This window comes from Oncorhynchus tshawytscha, linkage group LG22 (genome assembly GCF_018296145.1).
Source record: "Oncorhynchus tshawytscha isolate Ot180627B linkage group LG22, Otsh_v2.0, whole genome shotgun sequence".
Classification (NCBI taxonomy): Eukaryota; Metazoa; Chordata; class Actinopteri; order Salmoniformes; family Salmonidae; genus Oncorhynchus; species Oncorhynchus tshawytscha.
In genome coordinates this window covers 14961273-14983188 of record NC_056450.1, presented here as the reverse complement: position 1 = coordinate 14983188, position 21916 = coordinate 14961273, and the positions used below count along the sequence as shown (strand labels likewise).

The 21916-nt window shown below is 41.4% G+C and overlaps 1 long non-coding RNA gene across 1 annotated transcript; it reads left to right on the top strand.

Annotated features, from left to right (window-relative positions):
- The first annotated feature begins 16421 nt into the window (after nt 1-16421).
- On the top strand, nt 16422-18472 carry LOC121840440. The gene is made up of 3 exons (XR_006079629.1): nt 16422-16512; nt 16678-16774; nt 16883-18472. It is a non-coding gene; the product is annotated as an uncharacterized LOC121840440 (long non-coding RNA).
- Nucleotides 18473-21916: the final 3444 nt, after the last annotated feature.

Sequence of the window (21916 nt, the reverse complement as noted above, 5' to 3'; positions counted from 1 at the left end):
GAGAGGGGGGGGGGGTACCTGTGAGCAAGCAGCAGTTCAGCAGGCAACGGGAGTAGGGAGAAGCTTCACTTGGGAGAAGCTTTTATTTCTTGAGGCAGATTTCTTGTAGAAAATGCCAGTGGATGGTCATTGAACAGCGGGAGGGGGCCTCAAATGGGGCTTCAAAGACTCCCGCCACTTGTTGGGCCCAAAGGCCTCGACAACTCAATGAACAACACAGTTGTACTCTATGTGCTGATGTTCAGCAGTGCCCATTATGAGGTTCACTGAGGGTATAAATTAAGCAGGCCGACTACTAGGCTAGTCTACATCACATGGCACACGTCACCACCTTCTAAACGCATGCAGTTCTGCTGCTTTGCCACATGATGGCATGATATCTGTTTTCCAGAATTCTACAGTTGAAATGCAATGAATGTTTTTTCATAATCAGTGTTGATAAAATGTTCAAAGCGATTTTAATATGGTTTAAAAAATCTCAACTGTTGGGAATAAACACAGGAATTATTCTAAATCGACGAATACTTGGGTTTAATGAACAATCAATAAACAACAGTTGTATTATATTCCTATTCCAATTCTATACTACATAGAGCAAAGCAGGCCTAAGTGAAATAACACATTTTATAAAATATCATGTGTCATACATCCCTAAGCATAGCGGCAGCTGTTCCCAGTCTTGTTTGTTCTGAAAACAACTGCTCACATCCCCCTGGGTAAGAAAGTTGCGCGCTATAAAGTGGCTTCTCGTATGTGCCAGACAAGTATTCGCCAACAGTACTGTTGGGCACGTACGGGAAGTGACTTTTTGCCCGAAACTTTCAGGCCTACCAGTAGCCTATCAGTAGGCAGTTCTAGTTGTCAAGAACATAGTCGACGCTGTTGCCAAAGCAGAGACTTGTCACACAAAAACCGCATAGGGTAGATCGGTCTAGTGCTTTCCGGTTCTACCCATGAAAACATGTTGAATGACACATACTGTTACTTTCAGTAATCCCAAACTAACAGTGAATCAGAGCAACACCAAAAACCACCCCCCCAGCAGTAAAATAATCGTAGCGGGGCTATATACAGGGGTTACTGGTTCCGAGTCAATGTGATAGCGTGCGTCTCGTTGAGAGGTGTAGGAGTCAGGCGCAGGAGAGCAGGGATGTCTGAGAAGCGTGTTTAATAATATAGTCCACCAATACAAAAATGGCACAAACAAAACGTCCAAAACTACCCTTTAGATACTCAGAACTCGTGCAACCGCACCGAGGAACAAACAACAGTTCAGACACTTTAAATACACGTGCGTAACCGTGAAAACAACAAACATCAAATACAAACGAGCACAACAACCACAAGTATAATCCTGCAAGAACTAAGGCAGGCAACAGATTACCCTCATACACACAGAATTAAACACAAATGAAACCAGGTGTGAAAAGAAATCACAGACAAAACAAACAGAAAAGGAAACGTGACAGTCAATGTGCGGGGGCACAAATTAGTAGAGGTAATTAAGGTAATATTTACATGTACACTACCGTTCAAATGTTTGGCGTCACTTAGAAATGTCCTTGTTTTTGTAAGAAAAGCATTTTTTTGTCCAAATAAATAACATCAAATTGATCAGAAATACAGTGTAGACATTGTTCATGTTGTAAATGACTATTGTAGTTGGAAACGGCAGATTTTTTTATGGAATATATACACAAGTGTATCGAGGCCCATTATCAGTAACCATCCCTCCTGTGTTCCAATGGCACGTTGTGTTAGCTAATCTAAGTTTGTCAATTTAAAAGGCTAATTGATTATTAGAAAACTATTTTGCAATTATGTTAGCACAGCTGAAAACTGTTGTTCTGATTTAAGAAGCAATAAAACTGGCCTTTTTTTAGGCCAGTTGAGCATTTGGAGCTTCAGGATTTGTGGGTTCAATTACAGTCTCAAAATGGCCAGAACTTTCTTCTGAAACTCGTCAGTCTATTCTTGTTCTGAGAAATGAAGACTAGTCCATGCGAGAAATTGCCAAGAAACTGAAGGTCTCGTACAACGCTGTGTACTACTCATCACAGAACAGCGCAAACTGGCTCTAACCAGAATAGAAAGAGGAGTGGGAGCCGACAGTGCACAACTGAGCAAGAGGACAAGTACATTAGAGTGTCTAGTTTGAGAAACAGACACCACACAAGTCCTCAACTGGCAGTTTCATTAAATAGTACCCTCAAAACACCAGTCTCAACGTCAACATTTACAAGCTGACAAGGTTTTCATCGGTTTTCAGTTGCGGCTGAACAGTTTGTTTGTGTGTTTAACTCTGCCTGTAAACACGCTGGACGATTCAGAATCCATTGAAGAGCTTAAACGATTAATTGACGAGAGATACTTACGAACTCAAAGAAACATGTTGCTGGTTCTGGAAGATTCAAGCATTGTTAAGGACAACCAACCAAATCAACAAAACAAAACCAAACCAGGTTGGCCAATAGGTATCAACGATGGAACCAAACCATCCCCTAGTAAGAGGGCGCGAGTGGGGAGAGGTTTACTGACATGGATGTTGACTTGTTAAAATCCATCGATGAAAGGCTTGCCAAACTTGATATCTTGGATATATTGCGAGAGGACATCAATGCTTTATGTGCTAGTTTCGAATTCAGCCAACGTCAGATTGATGATCTAAGGAAAGAGAACATGGCACTGAAAGGTACTGTAGACTCTATTCATAGCAAGGTGGAGGTGGTGCAAAGGGAGAACAAACAACGTAAAGAAACCTTGCTTGATGTACAGTGTCAATCAATGCGAAACCATCTAATATTCTCAGGGATCCCGGAGAATGACAACAGCAGAGGCTGTGAGGACACAGTCCGAGACTTTATGTCAACTCAACTAAAACTGCCCACTGATGTTGTGCGTAATGCCACTTTCTCCAGAGTCCATAGAATAGGTAAGGCCTCTGGAAATAGGCCACGGGCTATTATTGCATGTTTTGATACATTTAAGCAAAAGGAAATGACGAAGAACATTGGGATAGAACTCAGCAACACTGATTTTGGAATGAATGATCACTTCCCCACTGAGATCAATGAAAGGAGAAAAAAACTATATCCCATCATGAAGGAAAAGCGTTGCCTGAATCAACGAGTCTCCATGGTGATGGATAAACTTTATATCAACGGGCAATTGTATCAGGACTCTAGAGTAACTCCCTGGCTATTTTAATTTAATGTTCAAATCTGAGTTTGTGTGTTGTAGTGTATCATGACAACTTCCACTATAACGAATACATGCTCTATTGATCTCCACTTGACCAGGAAAGGGTTGCATATAGCTCAGGTTAATGTATGTAGCCTTCTTAACAAAATACATGAGGTCTTTAACTTGGTCAACATAAATAATATTCATATTTTGGCTTTGACCTAAACGCATTTAGATGCATCTGTATATGATGGGCAAATGAACATTCAAGGATCTAGTCTACTGAGAAGGGACAGTAATAGGAATGGTGGGGGTGTAGCACTGTATATTCAGAATCCTATACCTTTTAAGAGAAGGGATGACCTTAATGTAGGTCAAATAGAGGCACTATGGGCTCAAGTACATCTGCCTCACCAGGCACCCATATTGGTAGGATGTGTGTATAGACCTCCTAGCTCTACGGTGTCCTATCTGGATGACTTATGTACTGGGTTTGACCAGGCCACAGATACCAACAGAAATGTATTTATCTTGGGGGATTTTAATATAAATTGGAAGGATCACAATAATTTGAATAGAACAAATTTGATGAGATATGCCAAGAACTGTGGTTTGAAGCAAATGGTTAATGATACTACTAGATCTTCAATTAAGTTTGGTCATTGTTCAGACACATGCATTGATCTGATTTTCTGTAATATACCATTGCAATGCTTAAAAGCCAGATCAATGCTAGTGGGCTGGACAGACCATAATATTGTGACCATAACCATGAACACCAAGGTTCCAAAGAAACCCCCTAGGATTGTGGTCAAAAGAAATTTAATCAAAAGAAAACATTTAATCATGAGCTATTTCTAAATGATTTGGCTGCTGTATCTGGGAGCTGATTTATCTAGAGGATGATTTAAATTATGCCGTTAAATTGAATCGAAAGAAAAAAGTTATTTTACAACAATGATTTTATTAATTGTAAAAATGATTGTAAAAAGGTATGGAACACAGTTAAGGGCTTACTTGGTACATCTACCTCATCATGCCCATCTAGTGTGGAGGTTGACGGGAGAATAATAACAAAACTAGTTGATATTGCCAATCATTTTGATTTTTTTTACACAGAAAATTAAATTACTGAGCAACAATGTAGACATACATTCTTCCAAACAACCTATTGTCCAATGGATTGATGATCATATTATGAGCAACAAGATCTGCTCTTTTAATCTGCAAACAGTGTCAGTGGAGGAGGTGTTAAACCTATTGAAGTCATTACCTGATGGTAAATCTACAGGTTATGGTCTTATGGACAATTTATTGCTTCACTGTGCTGCTCCCCAGATTGCAGTTCCACTGAGATACATATTTAATTGGTCACTGGAAAAGGGGATGTTTGCAAATGTATGGAAGTATGCGAATCTGTGTCCTATTCCGAAAGACAGCAAAGAACCCATTACTCCTGCCAATAGTCAACCAATTAGCCTACTCCCTACACTCAGTAAGATATTGGAGGGTATTGTGAGTAGACAAATGTGGGAGTACATGGAAAAGAATGATCTGATTACAGCCAATCAGCATGCTTATCGCAAAAACCATTCCACTACCACTGCATTGGTTGACATGACTGACCAGTTGCTCAATGCTATGGATAATGGCAAGTTTGTGGGTGTACTATTTTTAGATTTTAGTGCAGCATTTGATTTAGTGGATCATGAAATAATTTTGACAAAATTAATGCATTATGGTTTTAAGGAGGTAGCATTGAATTGGGTACAGTCATATCTAACTGACAGGAAACAGTTAATTTTCTTCCCCTCGTGTTAACCTGTGGAATACCGCAGGGCAGCTGCCTTGGACCACTTCTTTATATATATATACAGTATATATATATATATATATATATACCAACGACCTTCCCTATGCCTTAGTTGAAACTCAAGCTACTATATTTGCAGATGATACTACAATTTATGCAGCAAGACAATCGGTTAAACGGGTACAGCAGGCTTTACCTGGAAATTTGGAGAATATCAGGGAGTGAGATTTCCAAAACAAACTTGTTTTAAACACCAAGAAAGACCAACATAACTTTGGTTGTTCAACTAGGAAAAGGCCAAAACAGCATGGGATACAATAAAGTATGGGAGGAGTACATATTGAAGAAGTGGCAGAAACCAAACTATTGGGAGTGCAGCTAGACAACTGCTTATCATGGTCGTCTCAAATAACTAATCTATGTAAAAAAAAAAAACTAAAAAAAACAGCATGCATAATCAGAAGGATAGCTAAATATTTACCAGGAAAAATTCTTCAGCAAATAACACAAGCATTAATTGAGAGTCAGGTGAACTACTGTTCGGTGGTCTGGGGAAATGCATCATCAAGTGAAGTTAGGAGGCTGCAGAATTCACAGAATAAAGCAGCAAGGATTGTTTTAAGGTGGCGATATGGTTCTTCTGTTGCAGTCATGCGCAGTGTTCTTGGTTGGTCATCAATCGACAAGATAATTGAAAAAAACATGCTTATTTTATTTCATAATATACATAATTTAAAACGGCCAAGTTCTATTCACAACGGTATTCAGTTGGTAAGAGACAGGCATTCCGTAAATACTAGGAATAGATTGTCCACCATCTATGCGTTATCCAGACAGAAAAGAGAAATGGGCAAAAGAACATTTCGATTTAGAGCAATAAAGAAATTGAATAAATTAACTGAGAACTAGAAACCTTTTAATATATACATTTAAACATTATTTTAAAACAATTTAAATATAATACATAGAAATGTTGTGGGACTATAGTAGATGAAGAATCAATATTTTTTTAGATTGAGTATTTATTGGGTCATTATGTTAGTATATTATGTATGTTTGTAATAGTGTGTTATATGTGAAAATGTGTTTGTATTATAAATTGTATTTTAATGTTTAAGGACTCTTGGAAGATTAGTCCAAATGGGGACTTAAAGAGATCCAAATCAAAATCAAACATTGAAGAGGCGACTCTGGGATGCTGGCTTTCTAGGCATATGGTTAGTTTTGGAGGGGGTCTGTAGTCCACACCCATGAGCACTTCACTTCAAATCTGTTGCGCAGCAACCCACTGCCATCCTGCCAAGACAAACAATGTATACGAAATGCTTCAGTCTGGTTTTAGACCCCATCATAGCACTGAGACTGCACTTGTGAAGGTGGTAAATTACCTTTTAATGGCGTCAGACCGAGGCTCTGCATCTGTCCTCGTGCTCCTAGACCTTAGTGCTGCTTTTGACACCATCGATGACCACATTCTTTTGGAGTGATTGGAAACCCAAATTGGTCTACACGGACAAGTTCTGGCCTGGTTAAGATCTTATCTGTTGGAAAGATATCAGTTTGTCTCTGTGAATGGTTTGTCCTCTGACAAATCAACTGTAAATTTCGGTGTTCCTCAAGGTTCCGTTTTGGGACCACTATTGTTTTCACTATATATTTTACCTCTTGGGGATGTCATTCGAAAATATAATGTTAACTTTCACTGCTATGCGGATGACACACAGCTGTACATTTCAATGAAACATGGTGAAGCCCCAAAATTGCCCTCGCTATAAGCCTGTGTTTCAGACATAAGGAAGTGGATGGCTGCAAACGTTCTACTTTTAAACTCGGACAAAACAGAGATGCTTGTTTTAGGTCCCAAGGAATAAAGATATCTTCCGTTGAATCTGACAATTAATCTTGATGGTTGTACAGTCGTCTCAAATAAAACTGTGAAGGACCTCGGCGTTACTCTGGACCCTGATCTCTCTTTTGACGAACATATCAAGACTGTTTCAAGGACAGCTTTTTTCCATCTACGTAACATTGCAAATATCAGAAACTTTCTGTCCAAAAAGGATGCAGAAAAATTAATCCATGCTTTTGTTACTTCTAGGTTAGACTACTGCAATGCTTTACTTTCCGGCTACCTGGATAAAGCACTAAATAAACTTCAGTTAGTGCTAAATACGGCTGCTAGAATCCTGACTAGAACCAAAAAAAGTGATCATATTACTCCAGTGCTAGCCTCCCTACACTTGCTTCCTGTTAAGGCAAGGGCTGATTTCAAGGTTTTACTGCTAACCTACAAAGCATTACATGGGCTTACTCCCACCTATCTTTCTGATTTGGTCCTGCCATACATACCTACACGAACGCTACGGTCACAAGAAGCAGGCCTCCTTACTGTCCCTAGAATTTCTAAGCAAACAGCAGGGCTTTCTCCTATAGAGCTCCATTTTTATGGAATGGTCTGCCTACCCATGTGAGAGACGCAGACTTGGTCTCAACCTTTAAGTCTTTACTGAAGACTCATCTCCTCAGTGGGTCATATGATTGAGTGTAGTCTGGCCCAGGAGTGTGAAGGTGAATGGAAAGGCTCTGGAGCAACAAACCGCCCTTGCTGTCTCTGCCTGATACAGCCCGACAGGATGCTCGATTGTGCATCTATAAAAGTTTTAGTGTTTTTTGTGACAAGCCAAATTTCTTCAGCCTCCTGAGGTTGAAGAGGCGCTGTCCACATGAAGCATGTGGGAAGAGGGCTGAGAAAGCACCCTTCTGGGGCCCCAGTGTTGAGGATCAACGGGGTGGAGATGTTGTTTCCTTCCCTCAACACCTGGGGGCGGCCCATCAGAATGTCCAGGAGCCAGTTGCACAGGGCGGGGTCGAGACACAGGGTCTCGAGCTTAATGACGAGTTGAGGGTACTATGATGTTAAATGCTGAGCTGTAGTCGATGAACAGCATTCTTACATAGGAATTCCTCTTGTCCAGATGGGTTAGTGCAGTGTGATTGCGATTGCTTTGTTTGTGGACATATTGGGGCGGTAAGCAAATTGGAGCGGGTCTAGGGTGTCAGGTAGGGTGGAGGTGATATGATCCTTGACTAGTCTCTCAAAGCACTTCATGATGACGGAAGTGAGTGCTACGGGGGCGATAGTCATTTAGCTCAGTTACCTTAGCTTTCAGACTGGGATAGGGATTGATTGAATATGTCCATAAACACCTCAGCCAGCTGGTCTGCACATGCTCTGAGGACGCCGCTAGGGATGCCGTCTGGGCCGGCAGCCTTACGAGGGTTAACACATTTAAATGTTTTACTCACATTGGCTGCGGTGAAGGAGAGCCCGCAGGTTTTGTTCTTGCAACGGGTATACAGAGAGGACCAGTTTACAGAGTAGAGTGCAGTGATATGTCCAATATGGAGCATTGGTGGCAAATCTGCATTGGTGGAATGGTGAAGTCCGTTTGCTCGTGTTTACTTCCTCCTTCAAAGGAGTCTTCTTTTTTTCAACCAACAAAACACATTCCACATTCACAGATGTGACTAACTAAAAAAACTAACATGTTAACATATTAAACATATTAAAAAATATTAACATATTTTTAAAAAGGGAGTCATTTCTAAAAGTGCACTTTCCTATTCTGTTGACCTAGTTTTGCTAAATCCAGGAAGTTGAGGTTGCCACTACTCATTCATTCGAAATAGTTACAACTTGGTGAGAAGACAACCCCGCAGTTAAGAGACAACATCAGTCCGCATTTTTTCTACTGAATTTAATTTAGCTACAAAGTTGTGTCTTCGTTGAGTTTGTCGTGGAAAATCGTCCATCTCAAATCAAATCAAATCAAATGTATTTATATAGCCCTTCATACATCAACTGATATCTCGAAATGCTGTACAGAAACCCAGCCTAAAACCCCAAACAGCAAGCAATGCAGGTGTAGATGCACGGTGGCTAGGAAAAACTCCCTAGAAAGGCCAAAACCTAGGAAGAAACCTAGAGAGGAACCAGGCTATGTGGGGTGGCCAGTCCTCTTCTGGCTGTGCCGGGTGGAGATTATAACAGAACATGGCCAAGATGTTCAAATGTTCATAAATGACCAGCATGGTCGTATAATAATAAGGCAGAACAGTTGAAACTGGAGCAGCAGCACGGTCAGGTGGACTGGGGACAGCAAGGAGTCATCATGTCAGGTAGTCCTGGGGTATGGTCCTAGGGCTCAGGTCCTCCGAGAGAGAGAAAGAAAGAGAGAAGGAGAGAATTAGAGAACGCACACTTAGATTCACACAGGACACCAAATAGGACAGGAGAAGTACTCCAGATATAAGAAACTGACCCTAGCCCCCTGACACATAAACTACTGCAGCATAAATACTGGAGGCTGAGACAGGAGGGGTCAGGAGACACTGTGGCCCCATCCGAGGACACCCCCGGACAGGGCCAAACAGGAAGGATATAACCCCACCCACTTTGCCAAAGCACAGCCCCCACAACACTAGAGGGATATCTTCAACCACCAACTTACCATCCTGAGACAAGGCTGAGTATAGCCCACAAAGATCTCCGCCATGGCACAACCCAAGGGGGGGCGCCAACCCAGACAGGATGACCACATCAGTGAATCAACCCACTCAGGTGACGCACGCCTTCCAGGGACGGCATGAGAGAGCCCCAGTAAGCCAGTGACTCAGCCCCTGTAATAGGGTTAGAGGCAGAGAATCCCAGTGGAAAGAGGGGAACCGGCCAGGCAGAGACAGCAAGGGCGGTTCGTTGCTCCAGAGCCTTTCCGTTCACCTTCCCACTCCTGGGCCAGACTACACTCAATCATATGACCCACTGAAGAGATGAGTCTTCATCTATACTATAGGCCTATGCTTTGGCCCTGTATTTAGCTCAATGCGTTCTTTGGTATGTGTGTCCTTATTAGGATCAGCAGACTATGTGTTTCCTCTATCTTTAGTGTGTCCAGTTGTCCTAGGCGCCTATGTGTCGCCTTCTCTTCGTGTGGTCTGTTTTTAATGTTCAGCTGTCCTATACATCTATGCGTTATCTATGTGTCTCATTTACTCCCACAAGTTCTGCAATCTTGAAAAGGGAAATAGAGCCGTTATAATTAGTTGGTAAACTATAACGTTACATTCAAGTTAGTTATGGCTGATATGGATGCGGGCTGCTTGGAAAATCTGAAGGGTTACGGCAAGACCCAAAAAGGAATTATTCTCGTCGCAGAAATAGTAAGTTTGTTCCATATCACTGTTATAGCCAGAGAATCACACAAAGAGTACATTTACTGCAATAGGAGGGTTATTCTTGGGCTGCTGTAATACTTTTAAAAAATACACTTTACGAGAATAAATGCATTTTCTGAACACTTCACAACATTAAGTACATATTAAACCTTCAAGAAAACACACATTTTTATTTACAACCTTTTTTTGAGTAAACATTCCAGTTGTGATTGATAGAAATACATAACATCTATAAAAATGCATTTAATAAGGCTATATAAATCAATAATGTTTTCACTGATTATGACAGAAACAACAAACTAGGTATGATTTATTCTATAAATGTCTAGTATACTTTTACAACCTTTGTTTTGTGTAGAAATTCCAGTTTTGATTTGATAGAAATGCATAAAATCTCAAATATTGCATTTAAAGATGATTGATTCAGTGATTGTCGCAGAAAAAAGTGAAAATATGCATTTATTTGCAATAACTGTAAATACATTTTAATGTTGATTCCATTTGCAATTTGTTCTATATGAAGTTAGACAATGTTTACAATCTTACATTGTATGCCAAATCAATGTTTGCATTTTTAGTGCAACAGTTCCACATTTTAAAGTAGTTACAAGGCACAACAGTCATTTATTTATACGTCTCTAAATTAACAGCAAAGAGGCCCCGTCCAATCATTTCCTCTGTTGGCTTTGCTGAAGTCCTTCTTTGTCATCCCCAGACAAGCTGAATGGTACCATCTCTGGCACACAGAGCATTCTATCTGCAGTATTAAAACATAAAACAGGGTTAAGTTTATTTACATGTGAATTACAGTTTTGGAAATCCCAAATTCTGTTACATGATTTTGCTATTAGGAACATTTTCAAATTTCATTTGATTTTTGTTCAATTGCTAAATTGACTAAAATGACATGCATTTGACCACAACCCTGACAGAAGCACACACAACTGAGGTGTTAATCATGGTTGAGTATTCAGGCAATATAAATCATGTAGTAATAGAGGCATACATTTGCAAAAAACCTATGTGTTGATATAAAAGGTATCACACATCAGTGTTGTAATATCAAATATTACAATATTTTTTCCTCAAAACAAAGGTTGTAAAAGTATACTAGACATTTATAGAATAAATCATATCTAGTTTAATGTTTCTGTGACAAACAGTGAATTAGTTATTGATTTATGCCACTTTTAATGGCATCTTATAGATGATCTATTTCTATCAAATCAAAACTGTTTTTTAAAATTCAAAACAAAGGTTGTAAAAGTATGCTAGACATTTATAGAATAAACAATGTCTATTTTTATGTATTTGTGACAATCAATTTTTTTGATTGATTTCTACAATTTTAAATGGATTTTGGCGAATGTCTGTTGAATGTCCAAATATGTGAATATAAAACCAACTTTACCTCGGTGTCAGCGGGCTCATCATTTAAATAAAAAAATGCTTTCAATTCAATATTTTAACATAAATGTAATCTTCTTGGGATTGTCCTTAACATTTCAGACTGAGCTCAGAACATTAAATTCATATTCATTCATCTTTGCCATTTTATTTAACAAATATTGTCATGTGACGGGGTTGAGACCCGGGTGACAGGGTTGAATACAGTAACGGTGTTGAAGAGACACATCGGTTTCCATATAAACTAGTTTAGTTTACTATCGAAATCCCTCCAAGACTTACCCCGAAACACTGCATTTCATTGTATGCAATGAAATGTAATAAGGACATTTCATATATTTAGAATAATCTGCCCTACATTTGACAGGCCTATAGCAGTAAATATTGAAACAAATAAAAACACATCAGGCATTAGAGTAATTAAAAACATTCAACAGGTTCCATCAGAAAAGTTTGTCATCAAAATGTAGAAATATCTTCCAAGGGCATTTAGAATGTTAGAACAGCTGTAACTACAGCACTAGTGTCACCATGACGATCCTTCTCCTCAGGAGCACCATATTCATTCATTCATGGTTCTCTTCCTGAGAGTCTGGCCCACACATCTCTCTCAACCTCTACAGTACGTGGCGGGATGTCACACGCTGTGGGGGTGGAATCATCTCAAGGACTTCATCAAACTGATGCCAGTGGATGTCGTCTCGAGAAGTCCATAAAAATTTGTTTGGTCCAACACGATGCCTACATTTCACTTGTACACTAATTTCATCCGTGCCGAAGATGATGCCTGGATAAAGGTCAGCATCATATTCCACTACACACCACTGCCCAAGAAGACGTGGATTTACCCACTGGATTTCGTCCACAGGTTGTGGATTTTCCTCATTGGCTGGCTGTTCTGGAGCAGCCAGGCCCTTCTGCCTGAAACTGAAGTGATGTGTTAAAGCATGTACAGATTACATCCTTTGTTGAATTTGACGGGATTGAGTTTTTTTTGCTCAAAATGGCCTCTGCTCCTCGTGTGTTGAAGGACAGGAGACCACATGGTGTGCATGAAATTAATAGATTGTATATTTTTATGGGTTAAAGTATAATTTAGATAAGTACTAGTTTTCCAACTTCATTTTAAGTTGGTCAGCTTGACAATCCCCACCTGACAACAAAATACAGATATAAAATAATGTGATTACTTGCCTGTTTTTGTACCATGCAGTTGAAAATTGTTGAATGATGTCACTTCCTGTTAATGATGGCACATAAGGCTGGAGTGACCATTTTCTTGTCGGAGTTTGGTTGTTGTGACAGGGTTGAGTGTAGACTGAGGGACAGAGCTAAATTGTGTGATTTTAATCAATAATCATGCATTTTTTAAACAAAATACTTTCTCAACAAAAGAACACAAATATATGTTTGCATTAATGGCAAAAGTTATTCATTATATGCACATTTTAATATTCATTTCCCAAGTAAAAATTAAGTGAAACACCTGGGGGTCATGACACAATTCTTAGTGTCAGTTAAAAAATAGTTTTTTTTAATAATAAAGTTTAAATGAATGCTATATTTATTTCAATTCATTATACTGGACATTTCAATGTATATACAAAATCTTAAAAAATGTCATTTTGGTGACCCAATACTTGAAATATAATATAAAAAGTCAGAGGGACTGAAATATTACCTGAGCCCAAGAACAGCCCAGGAGCAGCCAAACTATGAATGGAAGGTCTGTTGTAGAAATAGAATATAATTCCCTAGAATAGACCAATATGATGACATACTACTTTGTGTTGTTACTTTACTACACTATTTCTGCAACATATACAGATCTATGAGTATTTCCATGATGCTATACCATTGATTTGTTCATATAGTATGATAAAATCTTTGAGACAGTTGTGTGGACTTAGAGGAACTGGACCTGGAATGAGAACCATGTGCTCTTGGGGTTGTGGGTCAGGCAAAGGGTTAGCCAAATAGCTTCCAACTGTCACTTTTAATGTGGTGCTGTGCGTGACAGTCCCCTCATTTGCCACCCAACAGTCAAATGCTGACAGCTTAGGTTGAAGATCAGTTTTCAAGTTTTCAAACGATGACATGCTGGATGATTCCTCATGATTTCAATAACGATTTTTTTAACATTAATTTAATATTGAAAATATAAATATGAATATTGAAAATGTAATTTTTTTGATTTGGCTAGTTTTCAATATATTGTTGAACATAATATACTCTATGGGCATATCAAAGTTTCAGAGTGGAATCTCTGCTAGTTTAAAGTTATGGCCCATTTTATACAGAGAAATTGGCATAGTTGGCATTGTAACCAATCACAGTCCTCCTTTTACTTGTATCATTGCACATCCTGCAAATCATTAGCAGAGGGCAACCATTTTGAATCCATTTTTACATTCACCAAACATGGTTCTTCGGCTGTCCCCATAGGAGAACTCTTTGAATAACCTCTTTTTGTTCCAGGTAGATTCTGTTTGGTTACATGTAGAACCCTTTTTGGGTTCCATGCAGAACCCTTTCCACAGAGGGTTCTACATGGAACCCAAAAGGGTTGTACCTGTAATGAAAAAGGGTTCTCCTATGGGGACAGCTGCAGAACCCTTTTTCTAAGAGTGTACTATGTTTGTTGTTGTTTCGTGTGATTTGGGACAGCTTTGAGTGTTGGTTTACTTCGTTGCTTCACCACAGGGTCTTTAACCACACAGACTATTGTGTCCTGTTGTAAGATATTAATGTGAGACTTGGCAGTTAGGGTGTCTGTCCATTTGACTGTGCTGCCCCTTGGTCTCACTTAGACTGGGCCTTGGAGTAGAAGGCTATCATAGATAGCATATGGGTCAAAAGTCAACCGGCATATTGCCTTCCTTTGATTAATATGACAGTTCCTATCACTGCTGATCTGCGGTCTGGGATGAACTTTAATCAAGCCATTCAACCAGAACTGCTAATTCAAATGGAAGAGACGAATTTGGAGCCTAATTGTGAGTTTGTTGTAAACTACAGCGAGACTTCTCAAAGGATTCCTGGATACGTAGCAGTGATTTCCTTAAAAGGAAATGCTGTGAATAACATCCCAAGGTCAAGTAATTAGGCTACAGATGCATTGAGCCAAAAAGCTATTTTTGTGCACCACAGATTTGGCATTTGCTAAGTATCTTTATTAACATTTTGCACCAAATATTTCCACGCAGGCTGTTTTTTCCCTCCCATTCCTCTCTCTCTCCTTTCCCCCATATAATTTTTTAAATCATTTTCTTTCAGCTCATCAGTCTTACCATCCTAATCTGCTATACTGTGTCATTGTATGGAGGTTATTATGGAGTGGCCATCTGTGAGATGGTCTCCGCCATCATCTTCTTTGTCGTCTTCATGATGGAAATGGACAAGACCATTCAGGTGGTCAACTGGGTCTGGAGTGTGAGTACAGTATATGTTTACACAGACACACACGCACACAAACACAGAGACACAGGGTATATGTACACACACACAAAGAGACACAGGGTATATGTACACACAAACACAGAGACACAGGGTATATGTACACACAAACACAGAGACACAGGGTATATGTACACACAAACACAGAGACACAGGGTATATGTACACACACACAAAGAGACACAGGGTATATGTACACACACACAAAGAGACACAGGGTATATGTACACACACACAAAGAGACACAGGGTATATGTACACACAAACACAGAGACACAGGGTATATGTACACACACACAAAGAGACACAGGGTATATGTACACACAAACACAGAGACACAGGGTATATGTACACACACACAAAGAGACACAGGGTATATGTACACACACACAAAGAGACACAGGGTATATGTACACACAAACACAGAGACACAGGGTATATGTACACACACACAGAGACACAGGGTATATGTACACACAAACACAGAGACACAGGGTATATGTACACACACACACAGAGACACAGGGTATATGTACACACACACAAAGAGACACAGGGTATATGTACACACACACACAGAGACACAGGGTATATGTACACACACACACAGAGACACAGGGTATATGTACACACACACACAGAGACACAGGGTATATGTACACACAAACACAGAGACACAGGGTATATGTACACACAAACACAGAGACACAGGGTATATGTACACACAAACACAGAGACACAGGGTATATGTACACACAAACACAGAGACACAGGGTATATGTACACACAAACACAGAGACACAGGGTATATGTACACACAAACACAGAGACACAGGGTATATGTACACACACACACAGAGACACAGGGTATATGTACACACACACACAGAGACACAGGGTATATGTACACACACACACAGAGACACAGGGTATATGTACACACAACACACAGAGACACAGGGTATATGTACACACACACACAGAGACACAGGGTATATGTACACACACACACAGAGACACAGGGTATATGTACACACACACACAGAGACACAGGGTATATGTACACACAAACACAGAGACACAGGGTATATGTACACACACACACAGAGACACAGGGTATATGTACACACACACACAGAGACACAGGGTATATGTACACACAAACACAGAGACACAGGGTATATGTACACACACACAAAGAGAAAAATAAACACAGACATAAATTATAGATACATTCAGAAAAACAAACAGTAACACGAGGACATTCCAAGTGCATATAGAAGGACAATCATTCACTAATGTTAGTCTCCTCCTACCAGGATCTGTTGCGTGCTTCTACTGGTACAGCCATGTACCTCATCAGCTCTCTGATGGATCTGATTCGTGGAGCAGGGGATGGCGCCCATATTGCAGGAGTGGTGAGTCAAATGTCTAACCACCTTGAGATTTTTGAACAGATACAAATGAAAGCATCTCAAATTACTTACTTCTTCAGCTCTTAAATCCTTCAGCCCAATTCATCACTGAAAGTAGAACTTGGTGGTTAGATTATGTTTAGATGAAACGTTATTCCATTCCCTTAGGTGTTTGGCCTGCTGGCTGGGATCCTGTTTGCCTATGACGTCTACACCATCATCCTTGTCATCAAGAGCAACAGATAGGATACAGCAACGCCCACTGGTGGGTATTTTGGATAAGACTTGCATGCAGCTTTGCTATGAACTTCAGTTTGGACTTTGACATTTTCTCACCTAATTTCCTTTGTTCTATTCCCTGCTTTGTTTCCAGATGACAACGTTTAAGCAGTGGAAGATAACCCCCAACTTAGCCAATTAAATAAAATGCCATTTGGGCAGGACGAGTTGACAATGAAGAGTGAAAGAACTGCAGCAGATTGGAAGGAAGTTTGATGCTCAAATGAAGAGATTAATAGCAGAAATTAACCAATGTTAGGGTCAGAAGAGAAACATCTACTGTACTATCTATGGCTGACACAGAGAGGATAATGTTATACTGCACTGAGATCATTATGTTCAAAAGAACCATGTAAATTCCAGGAGGGATTCCCTTGACCACCGCTGTTCCAGTCTCGATGTACAATTCTACCGTCCCATTGTTCAATATTTAGTCTGGTGAAAAAGGGAAAGATGTCAATATTATGCAGCATAAGGAGGTGGAAAGCTCTGGAAAGTTCACACTAGGACATCGTTTATTTTCTGATCTAATGAACTATTGTGTAAAAAAGATGTCTGTTGAGTTACATCCACTGCTAAAGTATTGGTTTGTATTAGAAATTAGATTGTAGCATTACATTTATAGAGGTGTTCAGATGAATATAACATAACGTAACATCAATAATTTTGGTACAAATGGCATTCTCTCTCTCTTTGTCGTCATAATATCACCTCAGCGTCATAGCCCTCTCCATAACCGACTGTAATATATTAAAAATGTGCTGGTTGAATTAAGCCAAATTTTGCTTGCGCTTAGGCCTTGATTTAATCAGATCAAGTGTTAACCGGCATAGCGGATGTTTTGACATATGTTGGAGGTGTCACTGCAGTATGAGCTGACAAATAGGTGAGAGGCTGCTCTTGTGTGTCACAAAACACTTCCTTCCTTATTAATCCTACTGAGTTAGAAGTTCAAAACGGCGATAGAAAGTGTAGGTTAATGCATGTTTTCATGTTCATTTGGATGGTGGGGATTTATAGCCTATCAGTCAAATCGAGATATAGACAATGGAAACATCAAGCAGTGTTTGAACTTGTAAAGTGGCTGCATGGGATTTGTCAGTTTCGTTGCATCCAATAGCATGGTCCGAGATAAACTAACACAAGGAGCTGCTTGTGGATTTGACAGCTCTAACGCAGTTCCATCTCCGACACACCAAAACACCGCTATGCGGGTGTCTGCTAGTATGTATCTGCTATAGAATCTAGCCCTTAGTCAAGGCAGATTAATTGGGGAGGACGGGCTCTTAGTACTGGCTGGCACAGAATAAATGGATTGGTATTAAACTCAAACACATGGTTTCCATGTGTTCCTTACCATTCCATTCACTCTGTTACAGCGATTATTATGAGCTGTCCTCCCCTCAGCAGCCTCCTATTTTAACGAGATTTAATGTTGTACAAGAAATGTTACCTCAGTTAGTGCCCCCTTGTTAAAGTATTTAGACAGTTTGTATGCAGTTATAGTAGTAAACGTTAATATTTTGATTAGACTCTTAGAAAAACAACTGATTTAGAATGAGCAATTCATTAAATTAATTAGCAAAGAAGGCTATTTGATCACTTGTGTGGTTGCATTTCAGGATGCCTATGTTATAATTGTAATATCCTTTGTAAATTTTACCTCCAAAATATAAAGTCCATTTATCAAGGTAGAATTTGGCCTTAATGTTTTATTTATTTTATTTTTGTCACGTCTACTCCCGCTCCCCCTCTGACACTCGGCGTCGCCGGTTTACTAATCAATGGTTCTGACAACCATCATTACGCACCCCTGGAACCATCGTTACGCGCACCTGCGCGTCATTGTGAGACTCACATGGACTCCATCACTTCACTGATTACCTCTCCTATATCTGTCACTCCCTTTGGTTCATTCCCCAGGCAGTATTATTTGTGTTTCATGTCCAGATGCTACTCTGGTTTTGTATCGTTCCATGTTTATTGTATTATTAAACTCCCCTCCTGCACTTACTTTTCGAATCGCAGCGTCTCTGTTACAGAATACTGCCTCGACAAATGGAAGCAGACGGCCAACGAACAGAGATACCTACTTCGTCCACACCACGACCAGCTGTCGCAACTGGGGAAAGGCTATGGAAGAGGTTCTTTGCGATCTTCAACATCTCGAACATACCCGAAAGGAGTTGCCTTCAACTAGCGGAGGATACTCTGCCACCAGTCGACCCAGCGAGCCAGCACACCAGTCCATTCAGCAGTCCACCCAGGTCAGCGATGCCCGTTTGTCCTTCCCGGATAAATATGATGGAACCCCATCTAAATGCCGTGGCTTCCCACTCCAGCGCTCCCTCTAATTTGCAGGCCAAATGGGAGCCCCCACCACCGAGAGGTCCAAGGTTGTCACGGTTATTTCCCTGCTGACTAGGTGGAGTGGGTTACGGCCATCTGGGAGAGAGGAGAGGAGGAGCTGGTATCGTGAGGGATTGGGCTCTGTTCAGAGGTATCTTTGATCATCCGCCGCAGGGCAGAGAGGGGGATGAGCGGCTATTCCAACTACGACAGGATGACCAGACCACTGCCATGTACGCGCTCACCTTCCGGACAGTAGCAGCATCCAGCTGATGGAATGAGCCGGCGCTCCGTACACTATTCAGAAGAGGACTGCGCGAGGAGGTCCAGATGGAACTGGCCTGTCGAGATGACAACCTCTCCTTGGATGCACTCTTTGCGATGGCCATCTGTCTGGATAACCTAATTCGGGAGAGTTGGTACTTTTTTTTCCTTTTTTCTTTTTACCCCTTTTTCTCCCCAATTCCGTGGTATCCAATTGTTGTAGTAGCTACTATCTTGTCTCATCGCTACAACTCCCGTACGGGCTCGGGAGAGACGAAGGTTGAAAGTCATGCGTCCTCCAATACACAACCCAACCAAGCCGCACTGCTTCTTAACACAGCGCGCATCCAACCTGGAAGCCAGCCGCACCAATGTGTCGGAGGGTACACCGTGCACCTGGCAACCTTGGTTAGCGCGCACTGCGCCCGGCCCGCCACAGGAGTCGCTGGTGCGCGATGAGACAAGGACATCCCTACCGACCAAGCCCTCCCTAACCCGGACGACGCTAGGCCAATTGTGCGTCGCCCCACGGACCTCCCGGTCGCGGCCGGTTACGACAGAGCCTGGGCGCGAACCCAGGGACTCTGATGGCACAGCTGGCGCTGCAGTACAGCGCCCTTAACCACTACGCCACCCGGGAGGCCCGAGAGTTGGTACTCTCATCGCTTCTCTCCCTCCCTCAGTGACCACTCTGTATCAGAGTCTGAACCACAGCTAAGCGAAGCAGACAGAAACAGCTGGGGCTCTGGCCCCATTGTGGTCAAGGGGGGCACCAGCTTCAGCAGTGTCCGGTACGTACCAACTCGGGATCCATGAGAGCAGAGGGACAGTCACGTGATCTTCCACCTTCTGGAGCACTTGTGAGTATCCCATCTTCCGGTGCCACGGATTGACCAGACCCGTGCCTCCTCTCTGAACATTACCTCATACCCACTCTCCGTTTCAAGCTTTTGATAAATCGGCCACTAGGATCCGGAACCATTACACACATCACCACACCACTCACCCTCACCATGGAGTCCATTCATCAGGAAAACTTTCCCTACTTCATCATTAGTGCACAAGCTCACAAGATCAGCCTCGGCCTCCCATGGCTTCAATGACATAACCCCACCATCTCATGGTCGAGGACGAGAATCATGGACTGGTCACCCGAATGCCGGAGGATCTGCTTTCTCGTCCCCTCTCGAGTGGTAGGCCCTGTGATCTGGGATGTAGATTGTGGACATTCACCAGACTCTGGGGAGGGCAGCCGTACCCACTACCTGTCCTCCTGAGCGCATATACGTTCCCACAGGGATAAGGGATCAGCTTCTAACTTGGGAGCACAAAGCTGTCGTTGCTCGACATCCAGGGATCAGCCGTACTATTCTATCTCTCTCCGAAAAGTATTGGTGGTCCACCTTGGCGCAGGACGCATTTCACTATGTCAACTCCTGTTCTGTGTGTGCCCAAACTAAATCCCCCTGGCATGCTCCAGCAGGGAAACTCCTTCCCCTGCCCGTGCCTCAGTGTCCCTACACTCATCTATCCATTGACTTTGTCACTGATCTCCCCTCCTCTGACGGTTTCACCACCATTTTGGTGATTGTGGATAGATTCTCCAAATCCTGTTGTTTTATCCCTCTCTCCGATCTCCCTAGTGATCTCCAGGTCACTGAGGCCCTGTTCCAGCAGGTCTTCCTGCATTATGACCTTCCGAAGGACATCGTCTCTGACCGTGGCCCCCAATTCACATCACGGGTATGGAGAGCATTCACGGAGAAGCTCAGGGTCACGGTCAGCCTCACTTCCGGGTATAGGCCCTGATCTGTGAGAAGCATTGCCTCAGACCGCTGCGCCATTTGGGAGGCCCCATTAATGTTTTATTTAACAGGTTATTATTTAACAGGTTTTGGATGTCTCATAATTTTGTGTGTGTGTTTGAAATATTGACTGACATAACATGAGAAACTGATGCAACACCAAATATTGCACCTTGTGTATTCTATTCTAACTCTCAACAGAGAGTTGAGACTGAGTTCCGTTCTTTTTGTTTTGGAAATTGATCCATGCCCATCCCTGATCTAGAGTCTACTCTGAGTAGCCAGATAGATTTTCCTCTATGCTTTTAGATGATTCATCAATTTTTCACAAAAATATTATTGCATTCACAAGCCCAACTTGTCTTCAATAGGATTCATCAAGCTGTGTAGTAATTGTTTGAGTGTGTGACACCAGTATAGAGGAATTCAGGTGATAGACCAAATGGGATGCAAAACCAAACCTTTTTGAGGATTACATAAGGCCGACATTGGGAAGAGTTTTAGTATTCTTGGCCGATTTCAATATTGAGAGGGTGTACTGTCCATAATGTCACTCATTGAAATGTATTGTCCATTATTCGTTTAGTGCTCCCATCATTTAAAAAAACAGTGGGGAGTCACAATCCATTGGACATACAAGATAGACTGGAAATGAATCCCTGATGTTGTTGCGCTTGTTCCAAAACAGAACAGGGCCTGGTTTCCCAAAA